At 51.1% G+C, this 10,063-nt stretch overlaps 1 protein-coding gene across 7 annotated transcripts in view; it reads right to left on the bottom strand.

The window, feature by feature from the left end:
* The window catches only part of MAPKAP1 (MAPK associated protein 1), a 109,036-nt gene extending 103,174 nt beyond the window's left edge, over positions 1-5,862 (bottom strand). For 5 of the 7 annotated variants that reach the window (XM_075519981.1, XM_075519983.1, XM_075519984.1 and 2 more), the window contains exon 1: positions 5,707-5,862. The gene's annotated coding sequence lies outside the window, so the exon portion shown is untranslated. Of the gene's footprint in view, positions 1-5,237; positions 5,434-5,538; positions 5,618-5,706 lie in introns of those variants that run through there. The other 2 variants (XM_075519979.1, XM_075519980.1) reach the window with 2 other exon arrangements.
* Positions 5,863-10,063: the final 4,201 nt, after the last annotated feature.

The raw sequence follows: 10,063 nt of genomic DNA on the forward strand, positions 1-10,063 counted from the left end.
CCCTATTACCGCCCCGTGAAAGCTGGCTCGTTACTACACTACACACCGGCAGCGACAGCCATGGCCGGCCGCATTTCACTTGCATGCCTGCCAGCAGCAGGGCAGGACCCCGAGTCTGCCCTCCACTGCACCCCAGCCCTCCGCTCTGCTCCCTGTCCTCCATAAACATTTAACTCCTTAAACATTTTCTGGCAGAACTATGGACTTCACTGGGTAAAGTGAAACTAATGACAATAGGGACCTTTTCGTGCACCACACCTGTCCCTGTAAGGAGTTTCCAGACATCCGGTTAAAAACTTACAGCTCCACCAAACACAATCTGGTTACCGCTGGCTCATCTTCGCCTGAAGGATGACTGTTCCTAAAAGTGCAAGCTAATGCCACGTTTTCATGACATGCTACAACTGGTCAAAGCACAAGAAATATTTTCCTCACAGAAAATGTTGGTATTTATGCCTTTCATGCTTCAAAATACATTACGTATAGCACACATGGAAATTTGCTCATAGACCTCTAAATAAGCTAGAATAAATGATAAAAATTGGAGAAAGCTGTAAGCAACTAAAAATGTTCTGCTACAGGAAAGAGCTACAACTTTGAAATTCTACCAATTTTAACGGAATAATTTTAAGAATCCTTCAGTTCAAACAGCTAAAAGCAGCTGTAAATTCTCCACAAAACTCTCAAGCCAATTCCTGCAAAGTTATTTTTCTCTCTAAATTACAAAAGTAAAAAGTGAGAAGCAGGAAAAAAATTTTCTCTCTCCTATTCTGCAAAGCTGTAGCTCTTTTTTTTAAAGAAGAAAATACGTTTAAGTTTACTGTCCTCTTTAAGGAAGTAATAGACAATAAAAGCCCTATTCAAGGTAAACAAAAATATTCCAAAGATGCAACTTCTGGCAAGTACAACCTGGATCTAAAACAATTACTAATAATCTCAAAATGCAGCAGGCTGGAAGAATTATGTAACATTACTTATCACTCAAGGGCTTCCACAGTCACTGGCCTTAAAATACCTCTCTGACTGTGGCTCTTTAAAGTGATCTTAAAAACTAATGAAAAAAGTGGACAGATTAGAATAAAAAAGTGATTTCCCCCCCCCATGTCATATAGGCTGGAATAGGACGATGTGAACATACTTCAAAATTTATGATTCAGGTTATATGAAATAATTTCACAGTTAACTTCTGTCTGCAACTGCAAAAGAAATGGTTCTGGTTATCTACATTTGCAGCAGTACAAATAATCAAAACCCTTGAATGCCAGACAGACTCCTGTGCATGCAGGATAAAGTGAACTGCAATATATGAAAATTCAAGTTTATGTTTCAACAAAAGCTCAAGTGCATTTAAGAATGAATACTTATCTAGAGAAGCTGTCACTCATGCTTTTGGGTCCTATCATTAAAAAGCAAATAATCATTTAAAGTCACTTAAAGAGGCTCTCTTTCACAAGTGAAACTGGAATCTGAAAGTTACGATGAGAAAACACTATGTTACACACAAATCCCAACAAATTATTTGTTAGTTTTCAAACTTGTAAATCCATCTGGCATTAGCTATGTGTTTCTGTGTTTATGAACTGCCTGGAATTTGGCTGTATTTTTGTTGTCATACTAATCGGGATGCAAATTACACCAACACCGATATTTTAATTATTGAGCTTTAGGGAAGGAGGGAGAGAATATTGGAGTATGTATGGAAACTGTATACTCTCCTTTATTTGTTTCCTGATCTTGTCAGATCTTCATTTAATTGTAAACAAGTTGGTTCTCAGCTAACCTGAGCTATCTTGCATCAAGATTTTAAGCAAATAAATAAGTATTAAAAAAATGCAGGGATTATAAATTAGGGCAGACAAATCTGTATCTAGACTCATGCCTGCAAAGAGCATTCTATCAATATAGTGAAATGCTAATCTCCTAATTAACAACCTAATTAGGTAATTATGGCTTTGCAGAGGGATGCCTAAATGAAATATGACAACATGGTCACCTCTTTATATGGCACCTGTGGGCCTTTTCAGCTGTCACTGCAAAGAGTGCAATATCATTTTGAACAGATGACAAAGTGTTGTCATTTTTCATTCTGATACTGTACTGAATGGTTTGGATAGAAGCAGTTTAGAAAAGCGGCATCTTGCCTGGTTTTTGCCTCATCTAAATATGTGCAAACACTTTGCTTAATTTTTAATGTCTATGATTATGGTTTTTTTTCATACTGGCTAGCAAGCACTACCTAACACACATATTACATCTGCAGTGTCATATTGTGATGACCCACCACACTGGAATCCCTATTACCTAATTTCATAGCATGTGTTCACGAGAATTTACTATCCAGAAAAAATATGAGTATTTGAGTTCATTTTTAAGGCTTAACTGCTGATTTTAAAATAACAAAACAAAAACAGGGTACCTTTTAAATAACACATCACAATTTCTGTTTTATTTTTATTCCTGATGAACACTCGTTTCCAGAAAAGGGGAACAGCAGTCACTGTCCGTGAGTGGGTGAAGCTGCCTGTACTTTTGCTTGCACAGAAAGCTGGAAGGGAATACTTTCAACAATGGCGCTGCACTTTTACATGGAACTGTGATTTTTCACTCATATGCCTAAAATGCTTTAAAGACAATTCACTAAGCTTTAACATTCCTAAGATGAACAAATAAAATACCTGCTTGCAAAGAGGAGGATAGAAGCGTAGGCTCGGACTGTTCAAATATTAGACTAGAACTTCTAATTTGGCTCTTTTCTTTGTGGTACTCAATAGTCTAAAAAAACCCTATAAATTTTACAGACACCTACACAAACTTCAATCATTAAAAAAAACACAACAGAAAGTTTCACCATTTTACTTTTTTTTGCCTGTATAATATTGAGAGAAAGGCCATGCTGTTTGGGTTTTCCCGAGCAGAGCTCACTAGCTATGTCTACATGGCGGTTAGCGAGTGAGCGTGGTAGTACAGCATTATCCGTCAACTGCCTGTATTTCACTCCAACGGCTGCTTCCTAAAGCTTGCCTGCGTGTGCTGAAGCCAAACTTGACTGAAAGGTGTTTTAAGCACACGAAGGTCCACAGCCTGAGAGAGCTCGCTCTGGGTGGACCCAGGAGAAAGCCTGGAGACTCGCTGTAGCTACAGCCAGCCCACGGGATCTTCAGAACAGCCTCTGCGCAGCACTGCAGAAGTACCACAAACACGCTTGCTGGTCCTCCACACCGATGTGCAGTTGGGTTCATCCAGCGTTTGTGTATTAAACAGAAGCATATACCAAAACAAAGAGGTTTGTATTTCTCTTTTTTTTTTTTCCAGTTTGTTGCCATTCCACTTCTGATTGCATTAAAATATTTTTGTTGCATAAAAAGGATGATCATAATCTTATTTCTTTATAATATAACAGGGTGCAAGCTGCTTCTGACTTCACAAATGCTCATGAAAATAACACCTACTTAAAAAACTCCTGAGACTTCAAGACCCTTTGGGACTCTACGTCAAATGTAACCGGACAGATTCATGTTTCTTCAAAAACAGAGGAACCTCCCTGTTCTCTGGCTTTCAGTTTTTGTCTTGACAAATTTTTGGTCCGTCTCCTTCCAGAGCACACAAAACATATTCAAGGAGCTTTGTTTATGCTTTCAGAATAACTGATTTAGATACAATACTTCTCGAGCAATAAGGAATCAAGGTAGGGATTACCCTTGTGCTGTCTTGTATAAGGAACTGAGCTTACAGACAATTAATAGCTAGACATCACAGTTTAGTAAAGCTTCTCAGCAGACACACACACAATTAATATTCAAACGCATCCTGGGGTCTTTGTTAGAGGTACTGCCTAAGAGAAAAGCCCTCGCTTGGCCACTTCTGACAAACGGAGAACTGCTGCTAGCAAAACCTCAGACAGCAAACTCACTGCAAGGCACAGCTCAAACATAAGGCAGCATCACACCCATGAACCACCACGATACCAGCAATACACGTTGCAGTACTGATGCCCCTGCAATAGCATTCCGCGTGCTACTAGGGCCAGCACCGCTACATTTCTGCTTCCGCACCCCTACACCCCAAAGCTCACAGAATGTCCCTTCCAGTAGTTACAAGGGAAGAACTGAAGAAGCCTGAGCTCTCCCTCCCCCTTCCTCAGCAAGTGCCGCTCGTCCGTCTCTGAAGCACAGTGCCAAACAGAGCTGCCACACGGGTGATCTGTGGGTCCTACCCGGGGCTGCACTGCTGTGCGCGGTGTGCGACTTGTATCCTCTTTATTTGCTGTCCCATTTGTTAATATAACTGACCTTTCAATACAGGGGTCTATTTCTCATGCTCACAACTCAGGAAGTTTGGGAAAATTTGTGCTACAGAATGCACAACACACAGATTGCTCTGCCAAGCTGCTTCACCTGCTGAGGCCTTTGCTGATCAAAAGGGAAATCTAGGTAAGAACGCAGCTGTTAGACACATTTGTTATTTGTTGCAACTGGGTGAATCAGTTAAACCAATAAACAGCTGATGAAAGGGTGTAGTCAGAAAGACCTGAAACACGACTGAGAAAGAAATGTGCTAAATTGGTTCTAATTCACCACTTCAGTTATTTCTGTACAAGTCTATACGTAGACAATGATCTCAATTTTTTTAGTCTAACCCAAAAAAGTGTCCGTGAACAGATCTGCTCTGAATTTGAAAAGATAACTGAGAGAGTTTAATTCCCAACCTTGCAGCTGCCCAATGATCCCCCGAGACCTAAAATCATGTAGAACACACTCAGAAAACCCAAGCTTCGCTCTAGCATTTCTCATTTAGACGATCACTAAACTTCCACTAACACTGAAATCAACTCTTATTGTTGTATCTCCTAGAACCCACGACTTGCTCCCTCACTGATGTTCCTGCAGTGAGAATGCTAGCTCTGATCACCACTCCGTGCACACACGAAAAAACGAGAACACAAGCCAGCGACACATTCAAGTGTGATCACGCTAAAAGCGCTCGTCTTGCAAACACCCGAGCGGTCAGAGCGATAACCTGCAGGCTGTCGAAGCGGCCAAGAGACAAAGTTATCAAGTGCGCAATCAGTAATTCGGATGAAGCGCCGGCCCCAGGCCGGCACAGAGCCCAAGTCACGCTGCGGGCCTCCGATGCAGCGTGGAGCATTCCCAGTGCGGCCCCCGGAATTCCCTTACCTGTCTGCCGCTTTACCACACGCCAGCTCTAAGACTTTACCTGCGCGTTCCACAACCCCTTACCTGTTTTCCCCTTCAGTCCTTGCTGCCAGACGCTCACTCGACCTGCGCTGTTCACCCCAGCGCAGCTCGCTGGGTGCAGCGCGTTAGGGACGTTACTCCCGCCTTACTCAGGGGAGGCGGACGCCCGGAGCTCCCCGCGGCAGCGGGCAGAGCCGCCTGCCGACGCCGGGGAAGCCTCGGGTCCTGTTCCTCTCAGGAGCACCTCCCCAGTGCTGTAAAGGCTCCCGCTTCGCGAGGACACGCGACTTCACCCCGCGGGTTTGCCGCAGACTTTTATTTGGAGAAGTAAAGGAGAGGTTACCGCACGGAGCGTCGCTGCCTCGCTCAGCCGGCGGGACGCCCCAGGAGAGCCGCCGGACGCGCTGCCGGCCGGCACCGGGCAGGCCCCCCGCAGCCAGGCCCCGGACCGCCCCCTCTGCGACACCCACCGCGGCGCTGGGGCGAGGACCCCGCACGCCTCCGCACTTACAGGCTTCGCCGCCGGGCCGCTCCGTGGGGCCGGGCCGCGCCGGGCCGGGCGCCGCCTCCTCCCCCGCCGGCGGAGCCGGGGCAGCCGCTTCCGGGGCCGGAGGACGCCGCGGACCGGGGAGCGCTGGGCCGCGCCGCGACCCGGAAGCACCGCCTGCGGAAGTGACGCCGGAGGCGGCGGCGGTGCGCGTGCGCGGGCGCGGCGGGAGCGGAGCGGCGGGAGCTGCCGGCGGGGCCCGGCCCGGCTTCCGGCCCGGCAGCGGGCGCGGCGCGGGGCGGGGCGGGGGCCGCGGTCCCTGGGAGCGGCAGCGAGCCCGCCAGGCCCCCCGCTGCGCCGCGCCCGCAGCCGGGCGGGGGCCGCTCGCGCGGGTGCTCGGCGCCTCAGGACCGGCCTTTGCCACGAGTTCACGTCGCGCTTCGTCCAGCGCCGGGTCCGGGGGTGCGGGGCGACCGGCCGGTGCCGGGCGCGGGGATGGCTGCGGCACGGGCGGACCTGGCGCTGGCGGCGGAAGCGCCGTTGTGTACGGCCGGGCGCGGGGCCCGCTCGGGGCGCGGTGTCCCGCCCTGCGGGTGTCCGCAGGGACGGCTCGGGAGCTGTGCGGTTGGCAGCAAACCCGAGGGAAGAGAAACGCGGACAAACGCCCTCCGAGCGCCCTTCTGAGCTGCTGGTGCAGAAAACGGGGGTGGGTACAGCTGCCAGCTGTGCTCCGCACCGCAAATAAAGAAACGGGACGCCTTTCTGAGTGAGGGTACACCGCTTTCATTTCCAAATTCGCTAGATTTGTCTTGTTGGAGACACGGGGGGATTCGTGTTTATTTTGTGGTTTTAAACCAAACCTTCCACGTAGCATAAACAGCGTGCATTTAAACAGAGGTACCTGTTGCAAAAAAAGTAATTGACCATACTGGCAGCGCTCAAACCGTGGGAAACGTCCCACAGGGTTAGGCCGGTGCTCCATCTAACGCACGTTTTGTCTCCGGCGCGGGGACAGCAGGCGCTGCCTGGAGCGAGCGGGTGAGCCCAGCCGCCTCCGTGGCGCCGTCGCCTCAAACCGCCATGCCGTCCGGAACCAGAGATGTTACCGGGTACTTCCAGGCCTCGTTTTCCTTTCGGTGTCTGTTCGTGGCCTGTTGGCCGTGCATTTCTGCCAGCCCTTTCCAGACTTGCTGATGCAGTCTGCCTCCGCATCTCCTGCGGAAATAATGAGACGATGCTGGTTAACTCCTCGGCAAACCATGACCTAGCAGTCTCTAGGCGGCTGTACACATCACCAAAAAGCAGCCTTCAAAAAGGACAGAGCAGGAGGAGAGTGAAAAGCATTACACAGAGTGCCGCCGAGGGCACCTGAGCGGAGATGGGTGTTTGATGCTGTGAAGAGCAGGTAGCAATGGCCGGCGTCGGCCGAGCGGAGGCGAGGGGCTGGGACTGCTCTAGCAAACGGCAGATTTGGTGGCGTAAGGCTGTAACCAGGAGGCACAGGAGAGCACAGAGAGCCGTTCTCCAGCAGTCATCTCACGCTGTAATTACTTGACTCGGCCTGATAAACCAGTAGAAAAAATAACCAAGAAGAGCAGCTTTCTGCTGATTTGGTGAGGTGAACTGGATCGCCATGGGGCGAGATGAGTACCGGAGCTGGCACAGGGAGGGAAGCGCGGGAGCACCATCCCCGTTGTCTCAGTGCCAGGTAGCCACGAGAACTGCTCATCTCTTCTGTGAAGCTTTGCCCTCAGCGGACAAATGCAAACTGATCTATGAAATAGTCAAAATAAGAGTAATAAAGAAGATCTTTGGAGTAGCATTGATGAAGCTGGATGACACTGAGAACACATGCTCAGACCAGAAAATGGTACAGTAATCAAGGTGGAGGATTAATTAGAATTTGACTGAACATGCTAATTGCTTGAGGGACAGTAAAAGCCTAGTTACGTTAACCAGCAGTAATCCACAACAGTTAACCCTAACCCCTGTGAGACGTGGTTAAGGGCTCCAGATCAAACATGACATCCAAGCTCCAGTGCTGAGTGACGGTACGATGATGGTGATGTCAACCGTGATTGAGAGGAGGCGCGAGCGGAAGCCAAGGAGAAAGATGAAGAGCTCTGTTTTAGCCACGCTGAGTCGGAGTTGTCAGCCGTACATCCACGAGATGTCAGAGACGAGGATGAGATTTTCGTTTGGACCATGACTTCTTTCAACTGAAACTGTCCATCGCAGATGAAAGTACACACAACGGATTAAATATAATTTTAATTGCTACCGTGGCTCTGTATCGCCATGCTACATGGTTTTCCCTTCCTTGAGAGGTCTCTGTAGCGATAGTTTTGTTACACGCTACTCAAAACGTGAAGAAAATGGATCAGAATTAAAGTAACTTCCCCTATATATTTGCATGGGGCAGGTGTTCTATAACTGTAAACTGTTCATAAGAACAGTTTGGGGTGGCAATGATCTAAAGATAGCCCCTTTATAGCTTAGATAGCCTTTAAAGGGGCTATCTAAAGATAGCCCCTTTATAGAATGAAGTCCTAATTATTCTTGATATGTATCTTTTTTCTCTTCACGTTTTTGGCCGTCTGTGCATACGTGCACACAGAGGGAGCTGAACGGGAAGCCGGGCTTGCGGCGCGGCACCCCTGGAGGCCCAGCTCCTGCGCCGGGAACCCTCTCGGGAGGCTCTTGCCTCGTGACAAGAGCTCGGCCGCAGCCGACAACCATCAGACCGCCTCCGACCGGGCCCGGCCCGGGGCCTCTCCATCCCGCACCCCCTCTCCACCGCACGCCGAGGCTCCCGGCCGCGGGCCGGGGCCAGCCTCCCGCCGGCGCCCGGGCTCGCAGGCGCGGCGGGCCGGACCCGGGGGCCGCTCCCAGGCCGAGGCCGGCCCGGCCCGGCCCAGCGCGGCGGCGGCGGCGGCGCCGGGAGGAAACGCGAGGCCTCAGCCCGGGGTTACCATAGCGACGGAAGGGGCGGGGCCGCGGCGGCGGTCGCCCCGGCCACGTGAGAGTTCGAACAGCCCAATCAGAAGTTTCTCAGCCGGGGGGGCGGGGCCTGCGCGGGGGCGGGCGGGCGCGGCACCGCCCCGCGCACGCCGAGCGGCCAGCGTCGCCGCCGGCGCCCGCCCCCGCGCGCTGCGATTGGCCGCCGCGCCCGCCGCTCCGGGCCGACACCGCCCCCCGCGCTCCCCCCCCCCCCCCCCCGCCCCTCCCTCCCGGCGGGGCCCCGCCGCCGCTCGGCCCGGCGGGAGGGCGACCCCGCGGAGCCGGACCCGCGAGGCGGGCGGCCCCGGGCGGGGCGGTGGCGGCGGCGGCCCCGCCCGGCGGGGAGGGCCGGGGCGGGGCGGGGCGCGGGGCGGGGCGGCGCGGCGTCCCGCGGGAGGGGCGGGGCGGGGCGGCGGGGCGGGGCGCGGCGGGCTCCGCGTCCCTCTCGCGCGCGGCCGCTCTCCTCCTTCACAGGGTGACACGTCTGCGGTGAGTGAGTGGCGTTGGCAGGCTGTCAATCCCTCACCGGAGCGGCCATCAAACAACATAAAACACACACAGGCACCGGGCGGCGGGGCTCATAAATTCCGGCGGGCTGATATTTTTGCACATTGCTTTGCAGAGAGTGTGTAATTAATTTTTTTACAGTTCTTTCCCCGCTATTTCCGCTCTTTTCTTTGCACAAGTTCAAACTTTTGATTGCTGCTGTTCTAACCCCGTTGCACAGACTTGGGATCATTTGTTATTTTTGGGGGGAGGGCGATTAATTTTTTTTTTTCCCTCTGTGATTGTGTTTTCTTGGCTTTTTTATGTTGCAATTTGGGGGTGGGGGTGTTCGCCGGGTTTGTTGTGGTTTTTGCTGTTTGCCACCCTCCTAACTTCTTAAGGATTTGAAAGCGAGTTTTTGATTTTGTAATTTTTTTTTTTTTTAATTTTGCCTTTTTGCGAAGAAGATTTTTGGACAAGTGGGGAAAGACATAAAAAGCAACAATAAAAATAAAAAATAATAATAAAAAAAACCTTTGGAGGAAGATTGTACCCGGAAAAGAAAACTGCAGAGAACCCTCATCAACTCATTTATCCAAGCCACAAATATGATGATGATGAAAGAAGACTGTAACTAAAGAAGAGTGATTTACTGCGCTGGGAAGGAGAAGAGAGTGGAATAAACAGCTGCGATCCGGTCAAACACAAACACCGGTTTTTGTCGTTGTTTGGTTGGGCTTTTCCTTTCTCTCCCGCTCTGGTCCGCGCCTGCCAGAGCGGAATCGGGAGCCGGGAACTGAGACTGACTTCAGGAGCCGGCGGCTGACCGGCGCTCGCCCTCCCGACGCCCGCGCTCCTCCCGCCCGGCGGCGCGGCCCGGGCCGCGGCAGGAGGC

The sequence above is a fragment of the Mycteria americana genome, chromosome 17, assembly GCF_035582795.1.
Source record: "Mycteria americana isolate JAX WOST 10 ecotype Jacksonville Zoo and Gardens chromosome 17, USCA_MyAme_1.0, whole genome shotgun sequence".
In the NCBI taxonomy this organism is placed as follows: domain Eukaryota; kingdom Metazoa; phylum Chordata; class Aves; order Ciconiiformes; family Ciconiidae; genus Mycteria; species Mycteria americana.